This window comes from Oreochromis niloticus, linkage group LG7 (genome assembly GCF_001858045.2).
Source record: "Oreochromis niloticus isolate F11D_XX linkage group LG7, O_niloticus_UMD_NMBU, whole genome shotgun sequence".
Classification (NCBI taxonomy): Eukaryota; Metazoa; Chordata; class Actinopteri; order Cichliformes; family Cichlidae; genus Oreochromis; species Oreochromis niloticus.
In genome coordinates this window covers 6,479,569-6,498,254 of record NC_031972.2, presented here as the reverse complement: position 1 = coordinate 6,498,254, position 18,686 = coordinate 6,479,569, and the positions used below count along the sequence as shown (strand labels likewise).

Sequence of the window (18,686 nt, the reverse complement as noted above, 5' to 3'; positions counted from 1 at the left end):
TGTCAGATAATGAAAACGAAAATTGTGTAGTTATGTGGGTTTCGTTTCACACGCAGAGAAGGGGGATTCAGGACTGGTGAGGAAGAGGTTGTATTTAAAAAGTGAGTGAAGAAAACTCTAAAATTAATAAATAAATAAATAATAAAAGATCCCAGCAAACTCAGTGGTTAAGAGCATGTTTCTGTGGTACAGTGTGGGAAATGTTAATAATGCTGAGAGCTGGGCTCACATTTTTACATATGCTTTTTATATAACGTATTTTACATAACGTATACTATCATGTGAGCGTGAAGTGTATTTTATTTGATTATAACTTTTCCAATCCCCCCACTAAGTAGGCTAAATATAGTAAGTAATACAGTTAAGCTAAAGTGTGTTATTATGCTCATTTGTGTTAGTCTTCATACTGTGTAATCATTTTTAACAGGTGGGGTTGCTGTGATCATAGACTGTGTGCCTGAGATTATTAAGCATTTCAACTTAAATTAAAGTAATACTGAGCCAGGAGCAGGAGAAAACGAACATCTTGGAACAATCAAAAGCTTTTTGCTGGCAGGGCCGGTGCGAGCTGACGTCAGTCCCTGCGAGCTGACGTCAGTATACACTGACGTCATTCTGTGAAACGTTGTCCTTGTTTGATGTGTAGTATCAATGCAGTAGTCATTTGGACATTTGGACTGTGGAGGTGGGTAAGTGTAAGACATGCAAATGAGAGCTTAGAAATTAATTCAGGATCAGATATATCGACTGCCATACGAATGGACCATAGAAACAAGGGATATTTCTTGTTTATTTATACACCACTTCGAATTTAATAATCACTTAATTATTAACTCTATCTTTATTTCACAGCTTGTCTTTTGTTCTTTCTACCTACCCTCACCTCAAATGCCCCTGGCCTTGGTTCCCTTGCAACTGCCTGGAAATCAGTGCTATATTAAAGGAGAACTGTTGTACTTTTCCTTGTTTTCTATAACACATATATTTTCAAAATGCTGGTTCCCCCACCTGAACATAGCCAAAGTCTAAAATAAATGTCAGTATAAATAGCCTTGGCTTGGTATGATGTCAGATAGAGCAGATATGGTCAGATATAGAGGCTCCACCCACATACTGCTGAAATGTTTTGTTTGTGGAGGCAGCAAACCAAAAGAAATGGTTTAAAACGAAAGGGTTGGATTATTTTGAACACTGAATCATGCAAAGCTACTTTATCAGAGTCTAGGAATAATGCAGTTTATGTTGAAAACAATATTTTGTTCTTAGAATGTTGACAATTTTTACTTAACATCGCAAACATTAACAATGGCAGTGTTTTATAACTGTTGATGACTATGATTTACTAAATGCAATTAATTTGTATTTTTGCTGAGATGTAATACTTGGATACCTTACTACTTACTACTATTTATTACTTACCTTCCACATACAATCTTGGTGACCTTTGCCCCTCCACCCCCAGAGCTCTGCAACAAGTTGATGATGCAGTTTGCTGCGTTGTGAGTAATGGCCGAGGTGTCGGTGTTGACTGGAGGTAAATGTAAACACTGCACCATGCTGAGGAGCCGAACGCACAACTACAGTGTAAAGTCCCACTGCCAGTTTTTACTTTCCTATGGCAACTGTTTGAATTTAATATGTTTTCACAACACAACATTTTTTTCATTATGTAAAAACGTGTCTAGCATCTTTTTATTATTGTTGTCCACACTTGGCCCACACCGGTTCGCATACATACTGTAGCTAATAGATCAACTGAAGACACCATTGTTACACCATTGTTGCAAAGCTCCACAAAGCTGGTAGTCGACTTCAGAAGGAGGAAATCTGTGCTGCAGCCCATCAGCATCAATGGGGAGTGCACGGATAGGCAGTCCAGCTTCTAGTTCCTGGGTGTGCACATAGACACAGACGTCAAATGAGCTCTAACACCTTGTAAAGAAGAAAAATGGACCTGAAGAGGGAGCTGCTGAGCATCCACTACTGTTGCTCCTTTGAAAGTGTGCTAACATACTACATCACTGTGTGGTTCTCCAGCTGCACCATGGCACACTAAAAGGCACTTCAAAGGGTAATTAATATGATTTGGATATGATATGAATATGATTTAATAAAAAATCATTGGACATCCTTTTTGCTCCCCGAAGGACCTGTACAGCCCTCGCTGTCTCAAGAGGGCACGCAGCATCCTACAGGATTGCACACACCCAGGACACTGTGCGTTTAAGCTGCTGCTGTCTGTCAGGAGATTCAGGTTGCTGAGGTCACAGACAAACAGACTCAAGGACAGCTTTTACAATGGGGCAATAGCCCTAATCAGTGCTATCAGCTGACCTGATTGGCTACCTCCCTCGAATTATTTGGGGGACAATAATGTGCAATGAACATTCATTCTTTAATTTATTAAGTCGTCCTTTTTTTTGCACCTTTCATCCACTTTAAAGTTTACTGTGTTGTGTTTTGTTGTGTTTAGTTGTGCTTAGTGCCAACGTTGGACAGTTTTCCATTTTCGTTATATATTGTACTAAATATGACTGTGCAATGATAATAAACAGTTATCTTATCTTATATGTTTATTATAAACCATTTTTAAAAATAATAGTTTTATATGTCATAAAAATATGACTGACATACATGTTTATTACTTCCTTTTTTACTTTCTCCTGTCATAAATCAGGGTCATAAATCACATCTTTTGACACAAAGTATATGATCATCTGTAATCGTACTTATTAAGTAACACAAAAAGACCTCAGTAAGAATAAAACTTTAAAAACAAAACAAAACAACAACAACACTAGCTGGAGAAATTTTTCTCCATGTCTTGGCGCTTGCGCTGTATTTGTCATGGTCCTGAGGCTGACGACTCAGTGTTTTGTGTTTCCTTATAATATTCTATGTTCTTGTTTATTCTGGTTATGTCTTTAGTTAAGATTTGTCATTTGTTAGGTTTCTAACAAATGCCTGCCCTGGTCCCACTTCTCTGTGTTCCCTCTGTCTGTCCATGATGTCATAGTGTCTGCTCGTGAATCTGTCTGTTAAGTTCAGTGTCTAGTTTGGATCTCTGTGTCCGTTGTGTATTTCCTGTTTTACTTTGAAGGTCCATGTCTTATGTGAGTGTTTCTAGTTTTGCTTCCCTTTGGTCTCGTCATGTCTGATTACTCCCAGCTGTGCTCTCCTTCTGTGTCTCATTCCCTCGTTATCCCTCTGTGTATTTAAGCCTTGTGTTTGCCTCTGTTAGTTGCTGGTCTGTCTATGTTGTTTCCCTGAGTCTCCCTGTTGTTCCTCTGTGTATCACCCTGAGAGTTTTGACCTAATTACCATATGTTTAGGTTTTCCCAGTTTTAGTTTATTTCTTAGTTCCTGTCCTCGCCATCTCCACTAAAATAAACTTACTTCTCATATCAACCTCTGCCTGCACTTGGGTCCTTACTTCACCTCCACACGTCTGTTATCGCAGCCGTGACAGTATTTCTCTGTTTTTCTTATTCTGCTCTTCTTTTTCTTTCAATATTTCTGTCATTTGCTGCATTTTTGTCATTTCTGGTGCTGTCTCTGAGATACCTTGATACAAATACTCTGTACAGGATCCAGATCTTTCCAAATTCTTTTCACTTGAACCCAAGTCGCTGCTTCTGACCACGTGGCATAGTTTGTGTCATGATCTGGAAATGTGCCTGGAAAATTCCATCAGGTACCTGAGTTCTTTGGTCTCCACCCCTGGGCGGAGCCATCTTTCCTGCAGTCCTGCACACCTGAAGCTGATTCTGGGTAATCAGGTTGAGGATTTATGACCTGACGTTGGTATCGGTTTTCATGCTCTTGCTACTTTTTTTGTCGCTTACCTTATTTTCCTGTGCCACAGTTTCCCTTGACCTTCTTCACCACTGCCTTCAACCTCAGCGCTTCTCGGGTTACCTCTGCAATGCGGAGAACCTTCCCTGTCTGCCCCCCAGCTATCACTCACCACCTCGGACGCAGTGGAACTCAGGTCAGCCAGCCTTTGCCAATACTCACCCAGATTCTCGCCGCCTCTTCCTCAAAGCCAAGTTCACCCCAGCTATCAGTAAGCAATATCAGTCATACCCACCTTCCCTAAGTGTCCTGTGCCCACCACCTTCCTAACCTCATTCTCTTCTCTTCCCAGACTCACCCGCTCCATTCCCATCGCACCTGTCAAGGCCGCCTCACTAGTAAGACTTTGCTACGAATTAATCTGTTTTCTCAATAAAACACTGTAAAATGTACGAGCCGTCTCTGTTGTGGTTCTCTGCGTTTGAGTCCAGTTTAGTTATCGGCCTGTGGCCCTTGTGACAGTTTGCCTGCTCACCCACCAAGCTTGAATTAGTTTCAATATTTAAAAAATGGCTTTCTATTAGCATTACATATTTTTGTCGGCCTAATGTAATTAGAATGGGTTGGATCAACTCAGTTAATTTGGACTCAACTGCAGTAAGTAAGTTGATTCATCATTAATTAAGTTGGTCCAACTCAAGTACATTAAGTTGGAATAAGAGAATTGTATAATGCTAAAACAAAAATGGAAAGGATTTCTGCGTAATTAAATTGCTTTATGCTCATTCAAAGAGTTATTTTTTTGCTTTGCTAGACATTACCTAATGGCTCTGCATACCACAGTGCAAATGTGCTATTGAGATTAGTTCAGGGAAATGTCCCACACATTAAGAGGAGGATTTCTTCACTGTATGTGCAGGATGTCTTTGTTTCCACTGTGATTCAGTATTTCTAGTCAGAACATGGCAGACTAACTGCTGTTGTGTGAAAAAGGTCAGCTTCACACAGTTTCATGAGCTTTTTATTGTTTTCTTCACTGTCCAGAATTAAGTGTGAAAATGGATTTCATGATTTATTCAGAGCATTACCCCCCCCCCACTTAATTATGCTATCTAATGATTGTTTGAGCAGTAATTAAAGGGCTAGAACAGCAGTTTGTTTGCTTTGCTCAATTTATAGAGAAATGACATGTTTTGGGGAACATTTCTTCCCATCTTTGTGGAATCATAAGAAGAACTACACAAAGAGTAATGTAGTACACACACATTTAGTACAAACTTGGTAGCTTAGAGTATTTCTTGGAACTGTGGGGAAATGCATGTAGTGTCTCACTTAGATGGAATAGTGTTGGGAATTATTCCAGCAGAACACTGCTGTGAACATGAGTGCTGACAACAATGATACAAAGATATATGAGGCCTATGAAGACAGTGAAATAGACAAAGCTTATATTCTTACACATATTTCTAAGCATACACTTGAAATGTCCTAACAATGGAGGAATTATTCAGATTTGTCACTTTAGAACAAAGTACTAACATCACACTGTGAATATTATCAGTATTTACATCCTGTATTTGTAGCATTATTATTATGTGAGGACAACGCAATCTGTAAAAAGTGGAATCAAAAAGCTCAGAATTATGTTTAATTTATTTTTGACAAACTTCATTTAATATTACATTACAGCAAATGTGGTTAACTATTTCTATTCAGTCCTGACACTGGCACAGCCAGTTATTCAAAGCCTTCATCTTTTTATCAGTTTCATACATCGAACAGTGTTCATTTACTACAAAATGAATTCTCCAAGAATTTTTTTAAAATTCAATTCAGTTTTATTTATACAGCATCAAATCACAGGAACAGTCGTCTCAAGGCCCTTTATATTGTAAGGTAGACCCAACAATTGATGTCACAATAGTGGCAAGTCAGGACCTGAAATTCAGACTGGGCAGACCGTTCCACCACAAAGGTTTGTTTTTTATTCAAACAAAGGCAGTGCAACCGAGGAGTCGGGGTGAGAAAGAAAGAGAGAGAGAAATGATTGATTGACTGATTGATTGAGAGAGAGAGATGGAGAATGATTGATTGAGAGAGAGAGATGGAGTGATTGAGAGCGAGAGAGAGAGAATGACTGATTGAGAGAGAGAGAGAGAGAGAGAGAGAGAGAGAGAGAGAGGGAGAGGGAGAATGACTGATTGAGAGAGAGAATGACTGGGGGTTTCACAGAATCCGGGTTAACTGTTCCCACAAGATTTACAGAGCTGAGAGGAGTTAGTCCGTAAGGCGATCCAGGGAGTGATCGGCGGACAGCGGCCAGGTGGGTGCGGTTGGAGGGTTTGAAGTTCCAAGATCCATTCAGAGTTGTCAAGGAGAGATGGCTTCAGGTCTTAGAACAGCGGGGTTTACTTCAGCTGACGAACTGGGACGAATAGAGAACTGGTTACCACGTAACAAGAGCTAGAAATACCATCAAATAGGCAGGCCTGATTACCACTGAAGAGGTGAAGCGAATCTGGTGAAGCTCTGTGGTACATGCTGTCCTTAAATACTGCACGCTCCATGAAGCAATCCAGATCAGCAGAAAAGATCGGTGTCCAATTCTTGGACTGTGTCCTAGGGTGGACCCCTCCTCTCCAGAGGAGGGAAGAGAGGGTGACAGAGGATTTCTTTAAATCACCCTGCCATTCTTCAGTTGAGACGTCTGAGTCAGAAAACACACAAACACTGCAGAAGTTTTTCACTCGCGAGGGGCAGTCATGGAACGCACGAACTGCGACCCACGACTGTCCGCGACCTTTATTTATACAAGATTGTTGTGTGTGTGTGTGTGTGTGTGTTACATAGATAACATCATCACTCCAGTAGCGGGACTTTCCCTTTTCTACGTCTGTATGTTCTTGTAATAGAGCTGAGCTTGGTCTTCTTCTACATCTAAATGTTCAGAACAACAGGATGCGGTTAGTATCTGCAGGGGTTCAACACACAAGTTACTAGAGGAAAAGTCATGTAGAAATGTGCTTAATGATAATACATTTCATGTAGCTGATCACATATATACCATATTCTCTTAACATTCCGCCCTGTTTATCAGAGAAATGAAATGTACAATAAGCAACTACTTGTCTTCCACATTCTCAGTTACTACATCATAAGTTACACTTCATCTTCATCTGACAAACAGGAAAAGAAGTCTTCACCGGTTTTGGTACATCTGCGTATGCTGTGAATGACAAACTTATCATCTGTGAAATTACAGCTTTAAACAAAGAATAACATAAGTAAAGAAAAGCAAAATAAAATCAAGAAAAATTCAATGACGATCAGCAGTCTCTTTAAAACTTGTTAAAGTTGAGGGCTTCTTCCTGGATCAGGATGACGATGTTGTTGTTGTTGTTGTCGTTGTGCACTTTACAAAAGTCACTCTGAAGGTGGTCGGAAATCAGAATTAGTGCACCTGTCCCAGGGTGTTTCCCATATATGGTTGTGTTAATATGCTCGGCATGTGCGAGCAAACATAACAGTCTTTCTCTGTGGTCTTGTTAAACTCATATCTGTATCAGGCATTTTTCATCCAAGGATGGATGTGATCTTGTGTCATGTCCATTAGGTCTAAGTTGTCGTGCGTCCATCTTCTCTGTCTGCCTTGTGGCTCGGCTGCTATTGGCATCGGCTGGGGTCCTGTAAGGGTGAGCTTTGTAGTCAAGGTAACCATCAGGGTTCCCCTTCACACCTACACCTGGCTGCCTAAAGTTGATCGGATAGAGATTGGAGTGCGGGCTTACCCTACGGGGGCCCCAAGAACGCACTTACCACCCTCACCCCCGAAACAACCAAGCGTAGGCGCTTCCTCCTTGGTGTCGGGGTTTCCCGGGACCTCAACCTTTTGCAGTGGCTCTGATGTATCCAAGATGGTCTCTCTGCAATTTTACAGGCTGTGGGTGTTGTCAATAACACTTGGTTTCAACCTGCAAGAGACTGGAGAGCCTTACGGCAGTTTATTGTTCAAAACAATATCCTTATTTTCTAGTAGTTTTGCCATCCATTCTGCCAGAGTTGTTTCTCTGATGGATTTTTCTAAAGGTTCACTTTTTACAACTGAGATTGCATCTGCTTTTTACACTGGATAAATCTATAATCACTAGAGTATAAAAGTGTGTATTAAGGACCTGGACTATCCCCCCCCCTGAGGACACATGGGTCACCCCATGTGTCACTAATGCTGCTGTTTTGCACAGGGACTTGTGGAGTATCGGTTTACCTTCACAAGTCATCAAATCATATTATTTTGTGCTCCACACTTTAACCATTTCTTTTGTTCTGCAGTTGATGCGGCTTTTTGTTCATATTAATTGAGTGTAAGCTGCTTTCTTCATTGCAAGTGTGTGTTACAATAAGGTTTAATTCATGCATCTTATCACTGAGTTCTAAATTCAAACTATCTCACTTCTGACTCTTTCCAAAAATACTTTCACATGTAACAATTTGTGTATGTGTTGTCTATTCGTTAATATAGTTGTCAATTATTTCTGTCATTATTTTTATCTTCTTTTTGTTTATCTCTTTGTTCATGACTTAGTGGACATCTCTAAACGATCATGAGTTCCGCCTTCAATCCAATTTTCCCATATCCATTCACTATATGACATCCAGGTTTACCTCTCACTGTTCTCACAGTTTCCTTTGGGACCTCGCAGATCAACACAGGCCCAAATCAGCGGTTTCTTCTCTCTGTTTCTTCTTTTCAGTCTTCTCTTCCAAGATTGCTCCAAGCTTGGCAAATATGAGAGTCAGTGCCTTCAAGCAGACATATCACACTGTTCTTCACCAGCATGCATGTTGCATCACGTGCTTTCTTTCATACTGCTGGACTCATCAGTCGTCGTCAGTGTTACTGCTTTCGCTTGCACTGTCTTCTTAGCTTCAGTTAACTCTTCAAGTCCACGATGTTCTGTCGGTCTTCATCAGGAGGATTGACTGTCCTTTGAGTTTCTTCTTGGTTTCAGGGACAAAGTGAGAGGTGAAGCTATAAATTTTAGCCAAAAAGTGGCCTGTTTTTCCCAATTGTTCCTCTATGCTTTTTACCGGTTACTCAAAGTCCCATGTTGAGAGAAGTCCACCTGTATTGGCACACTAGAAAATTTAATTAATATCCTTTTATCACTTTTTCTTAAAACCTCCATTTGGTTCATCTACCAAGAGTTTAACTCGTCTGTCTCTCTTCTCTGGGTGCACACTCAGTTACCTTTTATAGGCATGCGTTTCCTGTCCCAGACACCCACACACACGGTTTCCTGTTTCTGCAAACTCTGCAGAGACTTCCTGCAGGCAACAGGCAGACTCTGTCTCCCTTTGAATTTCACAGTCTACAAACAATCAGTAATTCTACTAAATCTTGATCTAAAAACAATACACCTTCATTTCACTCACACACATTTAAATAGAGCTCTTTCACCCCTCAGAACAATTAACACTTCATCACACACATCACCATTCTTTAGGTCAGTTTTGTAGCATCAGTCACACAATAATTTCTTGAGTGGGTGTATCAAGTGTATATACTTATGTGTTTTCAATCAGAAAAAATAAACTCAACCTCTCATAACCTCACTCATGGATTTCTTGAATTAAAAGCACTTTCAAACTTTAAAACATCCTACTTTACATCACAAAAGAAATATATTTCACACTCCTTTATTTCATACACACTTTTAAACGTTCTAACCTCTTTCAGACGCCATGAATCGTCTCACACACATTGCCTTTTCTCTCAAACTCCCCCCTTTTCACTTACTCAGACAAATCACACAGTCACTCAAATCAAATACTGACAGCATTCACACGGTTAAAATCACTTAAAATACACTTTCATACGAGTATTTTAAACATGCCTTTCATAATCAGAAAGAGCAAGTAAAAAGAAAAGAAAAAGAAACTGAAACCTCTCATCATCCTCACGGCTTCTCACCACCCACATAACTGAAAATAAAACACACCACCATTTATTACTCAAGATAGGTTACTACAGGAAAATATATAGTGGTCTTAGGTACTGTACAATTCACTCAATCTATATATATATCTATCAAAAGTCAGTCAACTCCTATACATCCACAGTAATGAATTCACACTCTATTTATACTATTGTAGTGAGTAAAACCAGCATCTCAGTCACAGGCATTTAGCAATATTTGCAAACAATAGTTATAAAGCTCAATAAGACTCTACGCCGAAAGCAACACTCTGCATGCGCGTCACCGCTCCTCATTTGCATTCTCACACACACACCGTCTAAAAATAGAATCAGCAGCCAGTGCACTGTTGTGTTGTCTCAAACCTGTAGCTTTAGCTGTTGTATTCAGGGCTTGACTTATTATTTGTTAGTATAGGTTTGCTCTTCATCTCAAGAAAGTCTCATCTAGGATAACAGGTTTACAAACAGGTCAAGTGTCTCAATGCACTTGATTAGATTAGGTATTTTCCTTATTTTTTCATCTCATATATCATTGTACCGAGTTTGAGCAAACCTTAAGCTTGAATCAGACTACTTTTAACAACTATCCACCTCACATCATAACTGACCGAGGTGCCTCTTCTTATTAATAGTATGTCATTATTAATGTTATCATTGTATTGTTTTTCCTTTATTATAACAGCAATAGTATATTACAATATACTACTATACTACTAATATACAATAGTTTATTATTTTATATTTTATTATGTATCCATCACGGGTCTGTGTGAATCTGCAGTTTCACACCTTCCCAAGCTGGAGACATTTGCTTTTCCTTGGCTGACCAATGACACAGCCTTAATATATCTTATGCATCTCTCTTTTTTATTTGATATGTTTTCGTGTGAATTATCTGGTTTCATGCATGGTTGTCTTCCCAATTTGTTTCATTTGTACCAATTTACAGGTTGTTATCCTTCCCATTATCTCCTATTATCATGTTGAATACACTAGATAAGCTCTACTTTAATTTAAGTTAACCTTAATTTAACCTTTTGTTTATTCCACTTCATTCCTCTTTCCATGCTTTAAAATACAACTCTTGTGTATGCTTTGATTTCTTTTTAGCTTCCTTTTCAGTATTTATTTCTGCTTGGAGGGTTTCTTATAATTTAGTTATACATTATACATACAGTTATACATTTTCCCTCCCACGTGGGACATTTAGGTGTTCTTTGGATTTCTCCATCTATATGTACTAATTTGTCCGGCGCCTGGACATTTTCTCTCTAACCACTGTTCGTCAACAGTGAGTTTTGTGGGCTGATTCCCCATTATCACAGAACTGCAAAGCTTTCTCTGGTACTAAACTCGGGGGTGGTTGCTGACACGCCCTTCTACCTTTCCCCTTTATCACCAGTACTTGAGCTTTTGCAGGATACACAAAGAAAACAATAAAAACAAACAAACAATGGAAGTAGTTCAGCAGCGTATTGTGCTGTAAAATCAACTTACTTCCAAAACACATACACAAAACACATATACATACACACAGATAGACATTTGCGCGCTAATTTGTCACGAAGTAATTCCAGCTACTTCTGAAACCAGTCTAAATATAATTTATTACGAGGTAATTCCGGCTACCTCTAAAACCAGCCTAAATTTAGTTCCTTCCGGCGAACTCAACCTATTTCACGTGTTTTTCCGAAGTAATTCCGGCTACTTCCAACCTATTTTACGTGTATCCCGAAGTAATTCCGGCTACTTCCAACCTTTGCGCATTTCCTGAAGTAATTCCGGCTACTTCTAACCTATTTTGCGCGTTTCCTGAAGTAATTCCGGCTACTTCTAACCTATTTTGCGCATTCTTCTAAACCCTTCCGGCGGTTTAAAACCAAAAAGTGTTTTCTCACCCTCAGTCGTCTTTTGCTGGTTGTTCAGGTCATCTGGATCCCAGCGTCGTGGACCAGGACCGGCCTGGATGCGAATTTACGCCCAGGGCTTTCACCTCTACCTGGAGAGGGCTGTCGACAGACTTCGGTTCTGGCTTTCCCACGACGTCAGGATGCAGCAATCAGACCTTATTGGAGTCACAGAAACGTGTCTGGTGTTTCCATCTCTAGGTTCGAAGGACCAATTTAAATGACAGAGGATTTCTTTAAATCACCCTGCCGTTCTTCAGTTGAGACGTCTGAGTCAGAAAACACACAAACACTGCAGAAGTTTTTCACTCGCGAGGGGCAGTCATGGAACGCACGAACTGCGACCCACGACTGTCCGCGACCTTTATTTATACAAGATTGTTGTGTGTGTGTGTGTGTGTGTGTGTGTGTGTGTGTTACATAGATAACATCATCACTCCAGTAGCGGGACTTTCCCTTTTCTACGTCTGTATGTTCTTGTAATAGAGCTGAGCTTGGTCTTCTTCTACATCTAAATGTTCAGAACAACAGGATGTGTTTAGTATCTGCAGGGGTTCAACACACAAGTTACTAGAGGAAAAGTCATGTAGAAATGTGCTTAATGATAATACATTTCATGTAGCTGATCACATATATACCATATTCTCTTAACAGAGGGAAAGAACAATTTCCATGAAACAAAGAGAAGAATTCTGTGGTCATGACATTTTAATCACTTTTGAGACCAACTTACTCACAAATATGAAACTTCAGACCCTAAATTAACCAAACGTAATGTTCCTTTCCTCAGCACAGTAATCTTAACCTCTGCTTGTGAGTATAAAGATGTTTGTAGTCATATATTAACCATCTGACATGAAAAACGTGTATTAAGTACCAGAATGTGATTTATTTCAAAACAACAGTAATTGTTCCTAAAAGTAAGCTTGTGTATGGCGTGCTCATTTTCTCCTATTAGTGGCTCATAGGAGTCTAACTAATGCACTTTATGCATGTTTCCTAATCTGTCACGCTTATCAGTGGCTCATGGTTGCTTAAGGCCTATGTCTGTACTTGACCACAGAGGCAGAGCATCATTCAATCCTGCCAGCTGCCTATCTTGGGAGCTTTTCAAGGATGACAGACTCCACTTTCTCTGCAGCAAGACAGCTCATAACTTTTTCACAGTGTCTCCCTGTCCTCATACTTCTATATAATCTTCTGTAATAGATAACTATACACTATCATTGCAATCAATCTACACTACAGCTCAAAAGTTTGAAGTCAATTTTCACCTGCTTTATAACCATGTGATCGGTCCACACAGGAGTGATTGTTACTAAAAATGGGCCAATGTATAAGTGTGTAGACATTTCCTAATACATCATGGGTGATTTAACATAAATGATTCATTAAACAAACATCTGTGAAAACATTACTGATAACCTTTGTGTAATATTACGTTAAAATAAATGTAAATTATGAATTAAAAGACGACTGTTTCAATCTGACCACAAACCTTTGAGCAGTAGTGTGTGTTGTATGCATGTGTCTGTCTGTATCTGATCAGGATTTTGTCATCAGTGTCAACAAAACGCTCATTTTTGTAGCTGTGTCTATCATCAAAAATTAGGTTGGAGTGTTTTAACTCTGATGGCAATCTCTCCCTAACAAGTCCACTTTATTGCATGCTCATTTTCTCCTATTAGTGGCTCATAGGAGTCTAACTAATGCACTTTATGTGTTTCCTTATCTGTCACGCTTATCAGTGGCTCATGGTTGCTTAAGGCCTATGTCTGTACTTGACCACAGAGGCAGAGCATCATTCAATCCTGCCAGCTGCCTATCTTGGGAGCTTTTCAAGGATGACAGACTCCACTTTCTCTGCAGCACGACAGCTCATAACTTTTTCACAGTGTCTCCCTGTCCTCATACTTCTATATATTCTTCTGTAATAGATAACTATACACTATCACTGCAATCTACACTACAGCTCAAAAGTTTGAAGTCAATTTTCACCTGGTTTATAACCATGTGATCGGTCCACACATCAGTGTCAACAAAACGCTCATTTTTTCTTGCTGTGTCTGTCATCAAAAATTGAGTTGATGGCAATGCCTACCTAACAAGTCCACTTTATTGCGTGCTCATCAATCTACTCTACAGCTCAAAATTTTGAAGTCAGTTAGAAATGTCTTTTTTTCTTAAAAAAACAAGATTTTTTTTTGTATTTTGTAAATCAGTTGGGAATGCAAATAAATAACATTGCCTAAATCTTGAATTGATCAACAATTATGATTGATGTTTGATAAAATATTAACTGGTGTATGGATGCAACAATAATGGTGGTGTATGGATTACAACAATAATAGCGAGCGTGCAGATTATATTACCTACCCTCAGTTTATCACATTAAATCTCAGTTTACTAGTGACCCAGTATTTTGACAAATACAGCAGCGCTAACCAACATCATTTTTTCAAGTAATATAAAAATCAATTTTGTATTTTACCTTTTTAAACATTCCATTTTTCTTTCTAATGTCATTAAAACAAGTTTGCACATTTGTATAACAACAGTTGGACCTCCAGATCTTTTAAGCTTTCAGTTTTTTCTCAGTGTTACACATAGATTATTTTTCATCTCTTTCAATAAGAAAGTCAAATCTTCAAACCCTAAAGCAATCTTTGTTTCTTTCAATCATTCCAATATTTTTCATCTCCTATGATATAATTGCAGTTAACCAGGGCTTAGCTACTCTCATCTACAGTGATTTTGTGGATACCTTTTTTTTTTCCACAAAATTACAATTAAACTGCATTTTTCAAAAGTACCATTAACATTAATGTTGACTGACAAGTAACTAAACATTCAACACAGTGATCAGTAGAGAAGAAAGAAAATGACCCCTTTCCAAATTTCTAGTTCAGATCAAAATTATTGTTCTGATTAAGGAAACAGTAAATTTGACCACATTATTGTCCTGATCCTCCAATTTTCTCTTTCTAATGTGACTAAATAAAATTCACCTCTTTTTTTTTTTAAATAAAAGCAGATGCACCCAGATATTTCTTACAGTAAGAATCCTCCAACAACCTTTCAAAAGAAACATTTTTTGTCTTTCCTCAATTTTGAGACCAACTGAACCCACAAACCTGAAGCTCCAGACCCCAAACTAACCAAATTTAATGTTTCCTTAATCAGCACAGTAATTTTTAAGTCTTTGTGTGTTATGTTTACTCACAGTTTTGATGCTTGCTTCTTCGACTTGATCCACGATTAGCTCTGCACCATCGCTCTGCTGTTTTCTCTCTCCTCATGCTTCTCCTTCATGCGTCCTGTCCTCAGATATAATCCAACCAGCTCCCTCCTTGTTTCCTCCCTGACTTGTATTAGCAAAATTTCCAGTTAAATTCAGAGAAATCCACAAAAGTTTTCCTGCTTCAAAAGCTCTTCCAGTTGCTTGTCTTCTTGTCCTCCTTTAAATGTGCATTTTTGTATATTTGTATTTATTTGACTTCATATTGCCATGACAACATAACACAGAGCATCATGGTAGATTAAAGCAGGGGGTTCTGTCCTCTGCAGAAATGCTGGTGTTCCATAGTGATGTAAAATTATGTTCATAATCTTTAATCAGACACTCACTGATCCTGCAAGAGCAGGAATTTAACTACAAACCCTCATAGTCCCCATCAGTATCATCCATTCTGCTCTGCAGCAATGGTCACAGTGGCTGGTTTAAGTACGTTTGCCCCATAGAAATTCACTGATGTTAAATGAGTCCCTTTGATACATATTTAGTGTTATATCTCCATCTCATCCTGAACATTTTACCAACATGTAAAAGGCACACGTCCACAACAATTTAGTTTGTCTAATTTGTCCATCTCATCCAAAGCTTACATAACACGGGTATTTTCTTCTTTTTTTTCATTTTAATTGACTTTCTTCTCATGCACAAATCAAAAATGTTGTCAGGTCAATCAAATCTGCAATGTTTTCTTTGATTTCTGATGAACACCTGTCTGTGCTAATTTTTACTGTGTACATTTCATATTGATGTCCCCAAGGACAACATGTGTGTGTGACAACATGTGTGATGGCTCTTAGACATCTATATCCACTTCCAGGTTTTGGTGGCTACTTGTATTAGGGAGTGGCTTGTTTAGAGCAATATTTGTCACTGTGCTTAGTTACTCCACTGAGATTATATATGGACCTCAGCAACCTCAGTTTCTATTGCTCATTCTTCCAGGTCATTTGGGATTATTTGAATTTTATTTGCCTTACACACCCATCCACACACTTCACATATTACAGACATTGAGTTTGTTTTTTAAATACATTCATTTTTTCAGTGAGGTGTCCATTTTTGTCTTTCCCTTTCAGCCAGGGGTGTGACAAGAATGGTGGATGATGCATGTGATGACAGTCACACATAATTAAGGGGTAAACACTGAACTTAATCACCTGAAATCATCATAAAATTTAGATTTTGTGGCAACAAAGACAGTTATTATTTGTATAGTAGTTTAAAAATATGTACAGCGCCCTCATTTAATGTAATTAAAGGATGAAATACACAATGCGCTTGTTAAGATATTTACCAGTGAAAGAGAGAGAGGGATTAGTTATTTCATAATGTTAAAGATTTAAGGGCTTTCACACAGGACAGGTCAATAATTGAGTGACTCTATAAAATATATTGAGTCTCTGTATGCGCTATCGAAGCTCTGAGGTGTGCTGGATTTATTCACTGTCAATAGACACAATTCATCTGACTGACAGAAAGAAGGCCAAGACCTCAGGAGGACAGTTCATCATCAATCTTATTCAGCTTGTTTTAGAACTGAAGATGAAGATGAGAGGTGAAATGTCTTCATGCCCTCTGCTGGGAGTGAAACACTTTTACTGACGGTTGGATCTACATCCTGAGTTTGGTGCCAAATGCACCATTAAACAGGGAACATGTCTATAGAAGAAGAAGATTTGTCTTGTGTTGTTAGGAACTTGGAGAGAAGTGTGTCACAGGAGTGGAGCATTTGTAAATATCGAGTGTTGGAGCTGGTTGCCTGTCAAACCACGGACCACGAGCATGGAGCAGGAGTCGGGAGCACGTTCACCGAAACCACCTCTTTGAAAGCTGTTTCACAATTGTTCACATTTCTCACTGTAAATAAATGCATGACTCTGATTGGAAAGTCCTGCATTTCGTTCCGGTTCTTGCCACGCATCTTGACATAAATAATAAACACTTTGATTTAGGAACTGCATTTTGTGTTCACTTGTGTTATCATTGTCTAATATTTAAATTTGTTTACTGATCTGAAACAGTTTTTCACACCATTGTATGTACGTAGAAATTTTGTTCAAAAACTATTAACAGAATCATTCTAACAATGTGAACCAACCTGTCACTGCAACTGTACTAATGCTCAGTTTGTAAGAAGAGACATGATGCCTCATGCTACAAAACAACACCAAGACATGCGGGGTTCTTCAGAGGATAAAGTGCTGGTGCCGTGTTCCACCGCCAGACTTGCACACAATGTTGCAGCGATGTGCCAACCAGGAACGTACAAGAGCCTTAAGGCCAGTTCCAGAATTTTTTTTTAGTTAATTGTAATTCTAAGAATCATGGTGTTTTGGAAAAGTAATTAAAGATCAAATGATAACTACTACAGCAATAATAATGTTACTAAGAGTTTTTAAGACAACCAGACCTTCATCCTTTGTTCTAAATCTATGTGTAGAACACAAACAGATTCATGTAATAAAATATAGATGAATCGCTGACTTGTGACGCTATTGTTTCAATTTCTTTCGTCATATCTCCTCCTGTTTTCCTGCTTTAGTGATGCAGGCGTCTCTCTTACACCATCATCACTTTCTCCACTTCACCTTGAGTTAAACTTGCTTATTTGCAAAGAGAAGTAGAAGCATGGCAGCATATGAATGATTCAGAGTCACTAACAAACACACAGTGGTAAGAAAAAGGTTTGCACAGGTTTTCTGTAATTTTGCGTGTGCACTTGTTTTTTGTTTGCGAAGGATAACGATGTTTCCACACACATACTGAATGAGGCCCAATTTTCTTCACATGGCTACACTGATATGATAGCACATTTTAAAGGTTTAACCAGCCATAGAGGGAATGGTGCCACTCCACCTTGGAAGATGAGGGTCAATTCAAACTGTTTATATTTTGTGTTTATTGGTTCTTGGAACATTCAGACAATACCCTGACCACATAATTGAGGTTTAGAGATGCAGTGACATCTGTATGTACACAGCTGTGGTCCAGTCCAGTTATGTGGACCCTCAGCAAAGACGAATACTATCAGAAACATCAGTTTTATCCTACGCTGATTTTTTTTTCTTATTTAATATAACTGAAAATGAATAGGAAACATATAAAAGATGATACAACACATTAACACACAGAGTACATAATAACACAAATAATCGTGCTGGCAATGATTGCTGGTATTTGGTCAATTAAAATCCACCAAGAATGCATTTAATGTTTTGTTTCTTTCATTACACTCTCAGTTGACATGTGCTTTTCAAACATTACCTTTAAACTGTTTAATGTAGCGGTCATTCCATCCACTCACCTTTTATCTTTAATGGTTTTTGAAATGTTGGTGAAAAAAGTGTTCATGACAGTGCAGATTTCTGGCATTTTGTGTAAATTTAAGCATGTAACAATTTGATTATTTCTCATTTAAAAAAAGATGTGAAACTGAAGTTAGACTTGTGTTTGGAAATGAACCACCCCATGTTGTGAAGCTATCTGGATTTTATACTTACTGGACTACAATAGTGACATTTAGTGTGTTTGGAGGCTATAGTTAGTGTGTAGTGTAGTTGTTGTTTTGTTTTGTGTGTCAGTTATACTGCTGAATGTCACAGTTGGTGCAAAAAAGCCACCAAAGACAGACTGCAATGTAAACCCTGTCTCCAGCTAGAAAACTGGAGGAGTGATACACCCACTGCTGTCAGACCTGCAGGATTTAGGCCTG

The 18,686-nt window shown here is 38.7% G+C and overlaps 2 long non-coding RNA genes across 3 annotated transcripts; one reads left to right on the top strand and one right to left on the bottom strand.

Annotated features, from left to right (window-relative positions):
- The first annotated feature begins 51 nt into the window (after window positions 1–51).
- On the top strand, window positions 52–4,247 carry LOC112847398 (uncharacterized). Of its 2 annotated transcripts, XR_003220931.1 has the most exons (3): window positions 52–3,771; window positions 3,866–4,066; window positions 4,148–4,247. It is a non-coding gene; the product is annotated as an uncharacterized LOC112847398 (long non-coding RNA). The 2 variants fall into 2 exon arrangements; XR_003220930.1 differs by having other exon boundaries at window positions 52–4,066.
- A 7,258-nt stretch (window positions 4,248–11,505) lies between these two features.
- LOC109202760 (uncharacterized) lies at window positions 11,506–12,189 on the bottom strand. Its single transcript, XR_002062682.1, has 2 exons — window positions 11,611–12,189; window positions 11,506–11,568 (listed from the first exon to the last, which is right to left on the bottom strand). It is a non-coding gene; the product is annotated as an uncharacterized LOC109202760 (long non-coding RNA).
- Window positions 12,190–18,686: the final 6,497 nt, after the last annotated feature.